At 51.5% G+C, this 15,394-nt stretch overlaps 1 long non-coding RNA gene and 1 pseudogene across 1 annotated transcript; one reads left to right on the forward strand and one right to left on the reverse strand.

The window, feature by feature from the left end:
- Positions 1-7,122: 7,122 nt before the first annotated feature.
- On the reverse strand, positions 7,123-9,432 carry LOC119522920 (annotated as a pseudogene).
- Positions 9,433-9,860: 428 nt separating this feature from the next.
- Positions 9,861-15,057, forward strand: LOC119523214. Its single transcript, XR_005214606.1, has 3 exons — positions 9,861-9,929; positions 13,158-13,218; positions 15,009-15,057. It is a non-coding gene; the product is annotated as an uncharacterized LOC119523214 (long non-coding RNA).
- Positions 15,058-15,394: the final 337 nt, after the last annotated feature.

The following is a 15,394-nucleotide window of genomic DNA, read 5'->3' on the forward strand; positions in this document are numbered from 1 at the left end:
TGTCCTTTGGCAAATGACTTGGTTTCTTCGGGAATTTTAGTTTCCACAGCAACTGTGATGATCTGATTCCCCCGATAACCCGGTACCGCTGACATTCTCTGCTCCTCTCTGCCGCAGCCAAACTTCCTGTCCTGGCCTAGGAAAAAAGGGTGCCTTTTCTCCCTTTTGGCTTTCAAGTTGATTCGTGCTCTCAGCTCAAGAGGCTGAGAGACGACATCTGTGGCCAGATGCTGGAATACCTGAGAACCACTTAGCTTCCTAGGTTGCCTCTGAAGGTTTCTGAGCAGTGAGGGGAGATGCAGAAGAGGGGAGCCCACCCAAGGCTGGCTCGAGCCTGCACCTGGCACTGCACACGTTCACTATGGAGGGGCAGGCTTGGTTTTTGCTACCCCCTGTGTGGTGTAACCCGTGGTGTGCTGATAAGTGATTCATAACTGGCTCTCTGGGGACGAGGGGGAGTTGACTTAGAGCATTTGCCGGTTTCCATCGAGGAACTGTTCCTACCATGGCCAGTTCCGAGCTACCAAGTTGTCCATCGCTGAATACGGAGGAGGGAAGAGATGCACGCGATTGGCTCCGCGTTTGTGAGGCGGAGCTGGCTGCAACACAGCCCTGCGGCTGAATGCATCACTAGCGCTGCAAAACGAAGGCTCGGTCCACCCCACCCCACCCCCATCTTTTATGGCCAGAGGCTCCTGAGTTGGGGAGCAGAGAAGTCCAAGGTATGGGGCAGGGGATAGGTGCTTCGACTGGCTGGTCCCATTGAATGGGTGACACCAAGAGGCCAGATCACAGCGAGGGCGTGGCTGCACCATCCAGCCCAGGGTTGGTTCGTGTGCTTTGCCCTGTTTCTTTCTGGTGACTCTCCAGAACACAGATCTTATATCCGGCGGATGTGCGCTCCATTTCCAGTTGAGAAGTGTGGGTGTGTGAGCCTCGATCTGGGCCTTTCTGCCCCGAGACAATGGGGACGAGGTGCCCAGGGAGACTGATTGTGAGGCATGGCTGCTCTGGGGCAGTGGTGGGGGCTGCAGGGTCAGACCAGGAGGGGGCGGGAAACAGGTCAGGGAAGGAGACGGTCCTATTAGGTTGGGACATGAGGTTCCTGAGCCAAACATGGTTACAAGGACGCCTCTTCTACAGAGAGCCCTCTTGGAGCAGGTCTGAAGCCCCGGGGTAGCTAAAGGCCCATCCCCCAGCCACCCACCCTCAGACAACCTTCTCCCACTCCCATCCCCTCCCCCGCCTCTGTCAGCGCACCCTAAGATCCTTTTTCCTTTTTCTCCCTTTCCTTTTTACAAAAAGGGGAGGCCAAGTCTTGCTCGAACCTGCCACTCTCCAGGAATTGCTGAGAATTCGAATGAATGAGGCCACGCAGCCGAGAACAGAACTCGTCTGTAAAGCCCTGGGTATGCCCCTCTCCATCACCAGCTCGGTGGCCATCCTCAGGGTAACTGTGGCCAGGCCAAGAAATCGGCAAGGACACGACAGGTGGCATCTGCCCGGAGGCTCCAAGGAATCCACTCCCCTCAGAGGCCCTTCCTTTGGCGGGAGCGAGGGGGTGAGTTCCGCTGAGCCAGAGCTGTGCCTGACAAGTGACACTTTGACGAGAGACGTGATGACGAGTCCCCCGGGAGGCTGTGGAGTCTGGTTCCTGCAGACAGTGTCTCCCCTGAGGCAGTCTCCGTGCTTAAGTGCTGAGTGTGTGTGTGTGTGGTACGCGTGTGTGCACGTGTGCGTGTGTGCATGCATCCTGCTTCTCTGAGGAAGATTCTCCAAGCTCCATGGCAAGCTAGAGAGAGGCCCTCCTGAAGACTCCTGGGATCCAGGGACAGCGAAAACTGGTGAGGCACACACCAGCCAGCAGCTGCTAAGTCTGGGAGGTCCCTCAAGGGGTTGCCCTGTCCTCACCCCCTTGTTCAAGTGTGTTCCCTTTGGAGCATATCCTGCCCAGGTTACAGCAAGGGAGGGAAGACTTTGCATCCAGGAGCATAATCTGGGTGGATACAGAAATAAATAAAAATCAGGGTCCCTCTCTTCAGAGAGCCTGTGATCTAGGCACTGATGAATATGGTAAGGGTCTTGGGTTCCAAAGAAGTCAAGGTCAAGTGAAAAGCTTTCTGCAGGAAGTGGCATATGAACTGTGCCTTGAAAAATGCCTCAGCTGACAAAAGCCCGTGGAGATGGAACAGGAAGGACAGACGATGGTTTTGTCTTCTGGAAGGGACTTGTGGTGGACAGTCAAGAGTTCCCTTTGGGGAAAGAGGATGGCACCAATATGGAAGGGAGCAAAGAATCAAAGAAGCTCAAGGCGGGATGATGTGCCAGCCAGCTGGTCCCCCAGACCTCCTTCCAGATGCTGACAAGCAGCCTCCATCTTTTCCTTCATGCCTCACAGGGCCCCTTCTTAGATGGCTTTGAGTGTCTTAGAGTTCATAGCTACCTCTACTGAACCAAAAAGTTGCCACCCACTTGCTATTCTTCCCTGGGACCTGCAAAAACAAGTCTCATTCCTCTCCCACCAGTAGCCCTTCAAATCCTTGAAACGGCAGTGTTTCCGTCAGCTCCCTCTGCCTAACAAACATCCCCAAACTTAATGGCTTGAAACAACCACCATGTATTTTTTCCTCACAATCCTGTGGGTTGCCTTGGCTCAGCAGGGTGGTTCTTCCGTGCCACTGCAGTCAGCCAGGAGTTTCGCTGGAGCTGGAATGCCCAAGATGGCCTCGCTCACATCTTTGGCAGTTACCGCTGGCCTTTGCTTGTGGTGCCTCTGTTCTTCACTCAGCCTCTCTCCCCAGCAGGAAAACCAGGACTTCTTACACAAAAATTCTATTCAAAAGAGCTAAAACGGAAGCTGCCAGGCCTCTTAAGGCTTAGGCTCAGAAGTCACATGGCAACACTTCTGTTAGCCACAGCAACTCACAAGGCCAGCCCAGAGTCAAGGGATGGGGGAACAGACTCTTCCTGCTTTACAACGGAAGGAGCAACAAGGACACACAGCCATGGGAGGGATTGCTGGTGGCCATCTTTGCAGACAATCTGCCAAAGCTGCCACAGCCCCTGTATCTGAATTTCTCCAGGCTACACAGGTGGCATCCCCTCAGAGGCTCCTTCCTGACAGGCTCTGGGTTCTACATTCAAAGTTATCCCTCCACTCTGAACCTGCTCAGGGTTGGGTATCTCCCTCTCAGGCCAGCCATAGAACCTCTGGATTAATTAGGGCCAGAAAATGGGGGAGGGGGAGGCACCTCCTGATTAAGGATATTTAGAGCTCCCTGGTCGAAAAGGCCCTCAGGAAAGAAAGCTTCTTGGCTGGTAAAGACTCCGGAAAACCTGTCACACAGCAGAACAAAGTGTTCTTTAAAGTCCCTAAAGATTCTCCATGTCCCTGTGGGTCCCTCGGAGCAAACGCTGATGGTTAGAAAACTCTGGAGTGCTGAGTTGGCAATTCATCACTTAGAGCCGGGTGAAATCCCGCATATCGTCCAGGGTTACTTAACTCTGGCCCTGTTTATGCTGCCAGGCCCCGGGTGACACCCCGAAGATAGGCTGCAGGCTGGCCCATAACGGTCTCTGCTGGCACTTGAAAAAAATGTCTCTCTTCCCTCTGAATAACCGTTTTTTATTTTCTTCTTTATATTCATCTTTATTTTTCCTTAAGGAAAAAAAAAGTTGGAATCAAAGTTAAGGCGCTTCTGACAAAAGATGTTCATTGCGGTGTTGTTTACATAAAGAAACACTCAAGAAAAGCATCACCACCAAAAAAATTGTGAAATAAACTATGGTGAAGTCATGGGGTGCAAAATTCTGAAGCCATTTAAAGTGAGGCTCTATCAGAATTCTTTTGTTTGCTTTTTGTGTTTAGTTTTTTTTTTCTTTTTTAACTCCATATCCACCAAGATTTTATTTTTAAGGGTATAGGAAAATGCTCATGGCAGAACATCAGAGAAAACAAGTAGGAGTCAAAATTTTTAAAGAGTTTGGTCTAGACCCTGATCTTTGGAAATGTGATCAGAAGAACCGGCATCTATTGAGTGCCAGCTATTTGCTGGACATGGTTGTAAGCACTTAGAGGAATCATCTCATTCAATCCTTATAATGTAAGTAGTATGTAAGTAGTATTATTCCTATCCCCATTACAAAGATGAGAAAGCTGATGCCCAGAGAAGTTAAATACTTATTTAAACGACACAGCTAATATGTTATAGGGCAGAAGTTTGAACCCAGGGAGCCGGCTTCCTCTCCCACACTCTTAACCGCCATGATGTGCACACACTCACAACAGTCTGGAAAGTGATGTGTCAAAATGTTAACAGCAGTTACCTCTAGTTAGCAAGTATAGGTGGCTTTCATTTGCTTTGCTACACTTTTCTGTATATGCCAAATTCTCCCCAGTTGGGCATAATTTACTTTGATCACTGGGAGAAGAGGCATAATTATTTTAAAATGAGAATAAAAATAAATGGGATCCTTCACTGGCACAACTCTGCCCACTAGACTTAAGGCTTGCAGCCTTCCTTTGGTCCTACCACTTGGCACTCCTCAGGGAGCAGAGGGGTTAGCCCACCAGTCTGTTCTTGGCGATTTCTTCTCCCATCATTATTTGACCTCGCAGGTCCTGAAATGACCGTGGAGAGCCAGCTGCTTCCCCCATGCAGAGCCAGGCCCCTTCCTCCCTGCCCCCACAGGGGGCCCTGGGTTCCCAACCCCTGGCATCCAGCACACATGTGTGCCTTACCCCCCACTAAATCATACACTGCTCTCCGGCGCGACCAGGACTTACACACATCCTGCCGTCACCCATGACACCCGGCGTCTTGACGGAGACAGCAGTCTCCTGAAAACATAACTACCCACTGGCTACCTGACACCTGCAAGCCCAGAAACGCTTGAGTGGTGCAGACAGTACAGGAACTCGGGTTGGGAGTGGAGTGTCAGGCCAGGGCCGGCCACCTAACCTAGACGGGGAGGGAAGGGACAGAAAGCGACAAGTCATGTTGCAGAGAGGAGCAAACCGCTGGCAGCTCAGCCAGACTCCCCCACGGGCCAGTTTGAGGCTGGAGACGCAGAAGACAAAAGAAGCGCCAGAGACCCAATTCCTGCAATGGAACCTTGGAGAAGTGGGGACTTTTCATTACTCAGGGCAAAGGAGCTAACCCTCCGTCGATCTCATTGACATTCAGTCCCAGCCTCCATGGGATTCGCTTGGCCCCTGTGGATGTCAACCTGTATTTATCAGTCAGTCAACAAATATTTATTGAGCCCAAGGCAGCAAGTTACAAGGTAGTTAGGTTGGGGCAGGGGTTCTTGGGGGGTGGAGGTGGAAAGTGGGCCTCTCATCTTCTCTACTCATGCCCCCCCACACATACACACACATCACACTCATCACACAAGTTTGTAACAAGTGACTTATAGGAGCTTGGTTCACAGGCTATTTAGATGGAGTGATACATGGGCCCTTGTTTCCCAATATTCACCCCCACCCCTTGCCATGTGATTTTACAATTTCTCTCACCAGAAGCGAAGTATGTTTCCCCTCTGCTTGGCTTGGGGCTTGGACTGATGACTTGCCTTGGCCAGTGGGATATTCGCAAATGGGATGCGAGCAGAGGTCTGAAATGTGCCTGGCAAAGTCGGGCTAGCCCTCTTATGTACCTGCCATCATCAGGAGAAGAACACGGCCCAGCTAGCCAGCAGCTCCAAGGAGCAGGCCCAGATCTCCCTCCTGCTGATGCTTCCCTGACCTCTGCCTAGATCCGTAGTTGCTCTGGCTAAGGCTGCACACTAAACAGTTTAACACCCTCTATCTCACTTAGTCCTCTCAACAGCTCTATAAGGTAGGGCCTGGCAACAATTGTCCCATTATACAGATGAGGAAACTGGGAGCATGGTGAAGCCCCCTGACCAAGGTCACACAGCTAGGGAAGGGTGAGCCAGGAAGTGAACTCAGGCAGTCTGGCTCCAGGTGAAACACAATGGGGTACTGCCCCTTTCCTTCTCTCCTGACTCCCCAGGAACCTCATCCATCAGTAGGATCTGGGCTCCAGGGAGAGCCCAGATCCTCACCTGTGGGGACCTGGCAGCCTTGGCTCATCTCAATCCCCAGCTGGTAGGAATTCCGGAACATTCCTGCTTACCACCACCACCACCGACCACAGTCACCTGCCTCAGAGGCCCCAGCCCCCAGACCTTCAGCCCTGGCTGGACCCTCGGAACCAGCCTGCGGCACCAAGTGTGCCTCTAGCCCCATTATACCCCCCGAAGCTCCCGGGATCTGCCTTCTGGTGGGCCCTACCAGCTTTCACACTGGAATTGGGAACCTCCGGTGAAGAACAAGACCAACGTTTTTCCAATCTCCCTCCAAGGCCACAGGCTCCCTCGGTGAGAACCTCCCCTGGCAGGTCCTTGGCCGTTTTCCCCAAACCCCCAGATTCCTCACAGGAACCTTAGGCACTGCTCTGGTATCCCTGGGATCAGGACACGGCCCCCACAGCCTGAGAGTGCTAACTCACTCAGAAGGAAAGGTCCCTCCCCCAATCTATAGCCCCTAAAATGTCCCTACAGCTTTCTGGCACACATATATGTGTACAGATAATATGTACAACACATGTCATCTTGATTTTGGCCTTAAGGTCTTGAAGGACAGAGTGGGGGGCAGAGTGGGGGCATCTATAAGTACTGTCCATTATTATTAGAAGAAAAAAAAAGGTTTATTTTAGCCAAACACTAATTCACACAAAGTCCAGAGGATGGTGAAACAGCCTTTCGCTTTTCTCATCAAATCCCTTAAGGTCCAGAAGGAGGATACCTCTGTGAGTTAGCACAAGGTTTGGCTCGAAGGAACAAAGACCAAAAAATAAGAGTGGCTTAAACACGTTGAAAGTTGTATTTCTCACTCAAAATCCCAAGATGGGCGATCCAGGGTTGGTATGGCAGCTCCATTCCATGAACCTCAGGGACTGTGGGAGGTAGCATTTTCCAGAACCGGCCACAGCTGTAACTCCCATCCTTCGTGCTCTCCTGCCACGTTCCCATCAAGTTCCCCTCTCCTTGAATCTGACAGGCCGATGGCTGTTTGGGCCAATAGAGTCTGGCAGAAGTGGTGCTGTGAGATTTCTGAGAACAGATCCTAAAAGACCATGCTTGGGGCTCCAAGCCACAATGTAAGACGTCCTCCTATCCTGAGGTCACCGTGCTGTGAGGAAGCCGTGTGAAACAGAGATTGGAGATGCTCTGCTTGATTGTCCTCATCTTTGGGTTATCCCTTTCCAGGCCCCAGACATGCAAGTGAAACCATCTTGGGTCCTCCAGACTAGCCCTTTGGCCAGCTGAGTGCCACTGAGTGACCTTAGTCAAAACCACCAGGAGTAAAAGAGTTGCCTAGTTAAGCCCTACTCCGTTTCCTCACCCACAAAATCTATGAGCAGAATAAAATGGTAATTGTTTTAAGCCACTAAGTTTGGGGTCACTCATTACACACTGAAAGTAACTAGAACAGGGCCTGGGGTTCCATCCTATGTACTGCTCTGCCTTACCTAGGGTGTGGCCTGGTCCTCATTGTCCAAGATGGTGCCAGAGCTCCAGCCATCACATCTGCATTCCAGACAGTTTGGGGTTTTTTTGGGCCAGTTGTATTTTATTGAAGCCATGATGCTCAGGCCTTGGCTGTGTACTTCTACAGTGGGTACAGCCGGTCCTTCTGTGCTTCTGCTGCTGTTTATTGGTCTTCATGTTCTCCTCATGCTTGTTGAACCTGCAGCACATGGCATGTGTTTTCTTGGAACACAGATCCAGGGTGTACCTCTTGCCCTTGTAGAAATTCCTGAGGTTTTCTTTCTGAGTCTGGTTAATGACAGTGAGAACACGGGCAAAGGATTGGCAGACAACTCAGATCTCGGAAAGCCCAGACACCACACCACCTGCCACCTTCAGGTCATCCAGCTGTTTCAGCAGCTCCTCCTTCTTGCGGAAAAGGTCCCCAGCCTTGATCATGGCCATCACTACTCAAGTCCCTCAGCCGTCTTTTAAGGAAGGTTGCCGGAAGATGCCTCAGGACACTTGCTGACATCATATTGGCTAGTGTTTGGTTGTGTGGCCATACCTGGCAGTGAGGGAGGCTGGGAAAACATGGTCTGGATTCCGGATGCAGGCTGCCACAGCATCCAAAAGTTCCCTTGCTCCCTCCTCCCTTGAACCCCCTCCCCTTATTTATTTCAACCTTCTCAGCCCACCCCAGGAGCCTAACCCGGGATTTAACCTGAACAAACTGGCTGGAGAAAACTATAGGTCTTCAGAGTGAACATCTAAAAGACAAATGAATGTTTCTCCTGCTAATGCAGCAGGAGAAAGGCATAATTTCTGATTGCTAACAAAAGTCCCTGTCTCTTTTCTTTCCAAAGCCCTCCTGCCGCAGAGGATGTAGAAAGACGGTAGCTTGGGGGGGGGGGGGCGGTGAGTAGAAGGGGCATCCTGGCCTGTCACATACATTTATTCAGCATCAGTTAGTGTGTGACCAGCAGTGGCTCATCTAATCCTTGCCCTGAGAGACGGCGCTATGATGACGAACATTTAGCAGATGAAAACAAAACAAAAAACAAAACAAAACAAACCGAGCCTCGGAAAGCTTAAGTGACTCACCCAAAGTCACAAACAGCTAGGAAGTGGCAGGGCTGCTGCGGCAGCTGTCACACCTCACCCCCAAGCACGAGGTCCGGTGCCAGGCCCCAGGAGGTGGCTCTGTAAACACCAAGCCCGAGTTTCCGTCCCTCCCCCTCCAAGCTTGTCAGAGGCCCCCCTCCACCCCACCTGTGGTCTGCAACCTCTGGTCTGTGCTTCGTTTCTCCCCGCCCCACCCCACCCCACCCCACCCCACCCCACACGCCAGCTCCCAGCTCCCAGCTCCCAGCTCCCAGCTCCCAGCTCCCAGCTCCCAGCTCCCGCAGGATCACTGGTTAGTGCATCTGGGGCCGGGAGGGCAGTGTTCTGTTTAATAAGCCGCCACCTCTGCCAAGAGCAGGAGCACTTACTCCCCCAAAGCACAGTAGGGCTGCCTGGAAGCCGCGAGCTGGCTGCAGGGGTGGCCGCAGCTGAGGCACACACAGCTCAGGTTGAGTTTGGCTCCACCCTGCCCAAGCTGCGAGACAGTCAGGAGGCTGGGGGTAGGGGGCAACCCCCACAGCTTGTAAGCCAGTTAGCTTTCGTAAGTAAAAAAAAAAAAAAAAGCACACTCCCTAACCTACTGGCTTAAAACGGCCATCATTTATTATTAGTTCACAATTCGAGGGGTCTGCAGCTTGGGTTGGGCTCACCTGGCCTCATTCATGGGGATGGAGTCCGCTGGCACGTCAGCCTGGGACCAATTGGTCTAGGATGGCCCCCGCTCGCTCACCTGCCTGGTGGTTGGTGCTGGTTGTCAGCAGGGTGACAGTGGAGACTGGGGTAGCTCCAGCGGGCTTATTTGCATGTTGGCAGCAGGTAGGGTTCCCGGGAGCAGAAGGAGAGGGCAAGTCCCAATGCACAAGCACTTTGCAAAACTCTGCTAATCGCGTGTGTTATTGTCCCATTGGTCACAGCAGGTCACGTGGCCAGGCCCAGATTCGGTGTGGGAGGGGAGCCCGCCGGAAGTACAAGGAGGTGTGAGCAAATTGAAGGTCACAGCTGCAAGGCAGCTTGTCTGCAGGCCCCAACCTATGACTTAAGTGTTGCAAATGCAAAGTAGGGATGTGCATTCGTTTTCAAAACAGAAGAGAAGGCCCATTGCCCCAAACCAGCAGTTATTTCAGCCACTGAAGGCCCAAGATGCCCCCAGGCGTGAGTGAGAGGGAACATTCTAGCATTGAAGTCTTCCCACCGAGACCCAGAACAGAGGGGATTTCTGCAAAGTTTGGGGGAGCAAACAGGGTGCCCCCAGCTCTTCCTCCGGTCTGGTTGGTGGACGCTCTAGCCTCTCTGAGCCCCTCCCCCACCCTCTCCTTCCTGGCCCCTCCCCCATCCTCATTAATATGCTGAAAAGGGGGGCTTGAAGGAGGAGGGAGGAGGGATGGTGTTGAGAAGGAGAGGGGCTGGCTGTTTCCTTTTCACAGGTGGCCCACTGCTCTTCTGGGCGGAAGAGGGGGGTGTGTTCCTTCCCGGGGTTACAGAGAAAATGGAGAATGGAGGTAACTGGATGACAGCGAGATTGAGTCCTCTTACAGGGCTGTCCTGAGGCTCCTCTGCCCTGACCCTAGCATGCGACGGAACCCAGGTTCATTTTGGGTGTTGACTCTGTGAACGCCACCCCTACCTGGTTCAGCTGGTTTATTGCAAGTTCATTACGCTCCCCACCACAGCCCCACCAACCCCATCACCCTCCATTATTTATTCCTCTGGGCCAGTTACATAAGGTTTGCCCATTTGTTCACGATGTAGCACAAATGTCTCTGCCTCCTGAGTTTTGTTTATGCAGGGCTGGAGGAAGGTTTGGGGGGGGTACAAACAATGAAACCAGGAGCCCACACGCACATCACCTCGGCACTGGGGGGTACCTGGAGGCTCCCTCCGTCAGGTTCTTCTTTCATAGATGCTGAAAGGATGAGCTGCCACCTTTTCCTTACCGGTCAAACCCGGAAGACTTTCCCCAGTGGTCTCCCCACATCTCCATGGCTGGGGGAATATGGTAAAGGTCAATGCTGAATTGGAAGGGCAGGTCAGAGTATTGGGGTGGCGGGGGCAGTAGAGGACTCGGACAAATCTGTCCTGGCTTTGAAGCTGCCCTCGTGCCCTCTTTTCTCCAGGTTCAGAAACCTAGACAAATAGCTCCTTCCCTCCCACGGCCAACGCTTAAATTTGGATGGAAGGGGAGGGAGAGAGCAGGCCAGGAGGGAGGGGGGCGGCTGTGCTGCCACCGCCGCTGCTATAGCCCCCCTGTGTATAAAACTCCCTTTGTATGCAGGTCGCCGGCTGTTCCCCGTGCCAGGTGCATCTGCCAGGATTCTCACTGCGGTTTGAACACAATTTGCCAGTGTTGGTTCAGCTCCGCTGGCTTCCAGTTGGGGGGCCATATGCTGCCTTTAATCTGCCTGTGCAATTCTCACCGATGTCAATAGGCGCGGGTGGGTGGGTGGCTCGAATGGCCCCGAAAGCTGGGGCTGGGTGGTACCCCCCGCTGCTGCCAAGGCCAACAGGCCCTCACCGGCCCCGCCAGTGGGTCCTTGCGGGAGGCTGGGCCAATGGGCGGCAAGGGCGGGTCGCGTGGGAGCCTCTCCTTTCGGCCATCCCCAGAGCTGTCATTGGGCCTTCCCCACTGCAGACATCCCTGCCAAGGAAGTCGGCCGGGGATGTGCCACTGCTGAGCCCAGACTTCACATTTCCCTCATTCTTTCTTTAATTGGATTTTTGGTCCTGCTGGGCAAAATAAGCTTTCCACTGGCAAAGCGTTCTTGCCTCTTCTAAACGTGCAGTGGTGCCTGGCAGCTCTGGGTGGGTCGAGGGAGAGGGCTGCCCTCCTCCCCCTGCCGAAGCACTCATTCCTTCTCTCCAGGGATGTGCGAGGGCGCACGCACAAAACACGCACACACACACGTGGGTGCGTGCGCACACACATGCCCTCTGCCAGGCAAACTCAGGCCTCCCTTGGAGAACTTGCATTGGAGGCCTTCTTTGAAAACAGTTATTCTCCGGTAACCCGGTGGCAATCCCAGCTTGGAATGGCCCAGAATCTGGCACTGTGGTCTGAACTGGGGCAGTTCAGGAGCCTGGCTCTGGCTCCGGCCCTCGGTGGCTTCCTCCTCCCTGGTGATTTAGACCCTCCTTCCCCGAAGCCCGGAAATTCCCAGTTTTGTTACACGGCCACAGATTAAAGGGCCAAGGAGCCATCTCTCCTCCTTCCTTGACAACCAGGCAAGCAAGCACAGGCCTTACTGCTGTGTTTGGGGCATGGAGGGGGGAGGCTGAGGTTTATTTTGGGTGAGGGGTTTGATTGCCTTGGCGAGTTAACATCCTATGTCGAAAGATTGGGAGAGGCAGGCACGCAGGCTGGAGTCTGACTGAGAATGTCATACCGGGAGGTGGCATTTTACTAGCAACACTCAACATAAGATATTTGGATATTCTTAAATCTTGGATCGAGCGTTAGGGAGGATGGGGGGAGGAGGAGGAGAAGGAGAAAGAGTGGGAGAAGCCAGGGAGAGGGAGGAAAAAGATTGGGAAGGGAGGAGGGGGAGAGGAGAATGTGAGGAGAAGGGGGAGGGGAATAGGGGGAAGGGGAGGGGAGGGGGAGAGGAGATGGGGGAAAGGGGGAGGGGAGAAAACGGATGGAGGAGGAGGAAGAGAAGAATGGGAGAAGAAGGGGAGGTGGAGGGAGAAGAGCAAGAGATGAAAGTGGGAGGAGAGGGAAAGGGAGAGGGAGTGGCGGGAGAGGAAGGGGAGAGAAAGAACCACCCCCTCCCACCCCTGTCCACCCCCACCCCCCGCCCCCAGTCTTTAGAAGTGGTGTATTTTAAATGGAGGCAGCTCTGAGCATATTACGTACAGATTCCAGAGAGGAAGGTGCAGGGACAAATGCAGCCAGTAAGAACCTCATACCCGGGGCCCTCCCGGGGCTGTCACTGGCCTAGGAAACTCAGCACCTCCTGTCGCCTCTGCTCCTGGGGTCGCGAGACCCCGCCTTTCCCTGTGGCTGGAACCTTCTGCCCCAGGTCTGCCTGCATGGGAGGCCTCTAGGACCCCCTTAGCAGCCCTCACCCTGGGTCGTTAAGGGGCCTGATTAAAATACAGCCCCCACAGCAGGCTGGAAAACTGCTGATGGTCAAATACATCACAGTATCTCCGAGTCCCTGTTAACAAGTACCCATTAAAATTTGACAACCAGGTAGTAGCGCAGAAAAACACCCGAGCGCTTTCTGCCGCTTCAGCAAGACAAAGCATTGGCTTACCTGTCCCTGGCATTTTTAAGCCTGGGAGCAAGAGGTGGAGGTGTTAGCATCTGGGTGCCTGTCTGGTTAATGGAAGGCCCGGTGTTTATTTGCCAGGCCACATCTGAACCCGGCTTGTTAATGAGCTCGCTGTCAGTCATCGGGCCCTTTTTTTTTTTTTTTAATCAAAAGATAAAACAGTTGGTTATCAAGGATTAATGACTCTTCCGGCCTCCATATGAGGCTCGTATTTATCTTTTTAAGGAAAACGGAAGGAAGAAAAATGGCCAGATTTTGTTTCCATAAGCAGTTTAAATGTGCTCTGGTAAGTCGAAGTCATTCATTCATTAATTCAGTCATGTGTCTGGGAGAAACCGGCAGGCATCTCTTCCATCATAAGAACTTCTGACTGTGAAATAAACCCCGAGTAACCAGATTAAACTAGGAAGTAGGTCTCCATCAGGTTGTCGGCATTAGTTCAAGTGTACTTTGTGCATTCGGCCTTTTTGTGGTGAGTGGCCCATTCTGGTATTCCAGAAGGCACTTCAGGAAGAGAGAAAAAAATCTTGTTTCCCCTCTCTGGCTTCAAAATAGAACTCAAGAGTGGAGGGATTGTTATGGTGCAGTGTTGGTTGAACTGAAAATATCAATATTTTATAGAGTCTCATTGGATGCATATATTTTTGCATAGCACAGAGTGTGTAAATATCTTTCCACCTCTGAACACCCAGAGATGCACAGTCATGTGTACACTCAGGCACACCCCTGGCGTGCCCATATCACACACACACACACACACACACACACACACATCTATGAGATTGTGCGGTGTGTATGGCTGCCAAAATACTGATTTCAATTCTCTTTTGGGAGCTGTTCTGGTTTGCTAATGCTGCCCTTTTGCAAAACACCAGAAATGGATTGGGATTTATTTGGTTACACAGTTAAAGTCTTAAGGCCATAAAATGCCCAAATCAGCAATAGGGTACCTTCACTGGAGAAAGGCCATTGGCATCAGGAAAACCTCTGTTCGCTGGGAAGGCATGTGGCTGTGGTCTGCTTGCTCCCAGGTTGTGTTTCAAAATGGCGTTCTCCAAAGTGTTGTTCTTGGGGCGTTTTGTCCTCTCTTATCTGCAGCTGCTCTTCAAAACATTACTCTCAGTTGTTCTGAGGTCCTTCTGTCTGAGAATTCCTTTATACCATTCCAGTGATCCAATTAACACCCACCCTGAAAGGGCGGGGTAACACCTCCATGGAGATCATCTAATCAGAGTTATCACCTACAGTTGGGTGGGTCACATCTCCATGGAAGCACTCAATCAAAGAACTACAATCTAATCAACACTAATACATCTGCCCACACAAGACTGCATCAAAGAACGTGGCATTTTGGGGGACTTAATACATCCAAACTGGCACAGGGGCTTTGTTTATAACAGCCAACATGATGTTGGCATCTTTTCTTTAGCCACCCTAGATAGAGTTTGACCATTAAAACAAACACTGGGCCTCGCGCTCATCCAATCAGGCCCCGCTGTTTTCTAAGTCAGCTGTTCCCATCTTGGCCTCTCTTTTTATTCCCTGCCCTGTTTCTGAGGGTCTGTGCTCTAGGGGATGAAAGCGCTAACTCTTACATGAGGATACTTGAAGTCACAGCCAGAAATGTCAAAGCGCTCTTTCCCACATTGTCCACTGTAGAACTCCTTCACGGAACAATGCTGGCCATTTTGGAAAGTCAATGAGGTTTATGTCTCTTCACACTGGAGGGCCCTGAACCCTTGCCGAGATTGATGTTCTACCCTCTGTGTGGGGAAGAGAGACCCTTGGGGGTTGGGAGTGTATGGAAGGAGTCCTCTATGTGAAGTCCTAGAAAAGCTTCTGGGCAATCTCATGGAGAGGGAGTTGGAAATGCAGGCGAGAGGTGTTTCCACGGCACCCTGGCCACATTCCTTTGGTGACCCAAACCTTCAAAAGAGTACATGGCTTGGCCTACCTGATATCTATTAATTACAAAGGTAATGCTAGTCATTTTCCATTGGAGAAACTGGGCAGACACCACCTTAACCAAATGATGATGCTATTGAGCTGACGTCTTTATGCTTTAAAAATGTCAAGGTCAAGAAAGTCAACTAAAGACTGAGGAACCGGATGAAAGGAAACTAAAGAGACATGACGATGAAATACGACATGTGATCCTGAATTGGATCTTGGACCAGAAGATATTTTGTTTTCTTTTGTTATGATGAACAGTAGTGGAACAGTGGAAGAAACATGAATGTCTGTGGATTAGATAAGAGTATCATAGCAATGTTAATTTCCTGATTTGGGCCATTGTATTGTGATTGTATAAGAAAACGTCCTTATTTTTTAAGAAATATAAAGTAATCGGAGGTAAAGCGGCATCTAGTCTGCAACTTACTCTCAAATAGCTCAGAAATATTTAGAGACATATATACATAAATATCTATCTACATCTATCTATCCATTGGTAGATAGATAGA

This window comes from Choloepus didactylus, chromosome X (genome assembly GCF_015220235.1).
Source record: "Choloepus didactylus isolate mChoDid1 chromosome X, mChoDid1.pri, whole genome shotgun sequence".
Lineage (NCBI taxonomy): Eukaryota > Metazoa > Chordata > Mammalia > Pilosa > Megalonychidae > Choloepus > Choloepus didactylus.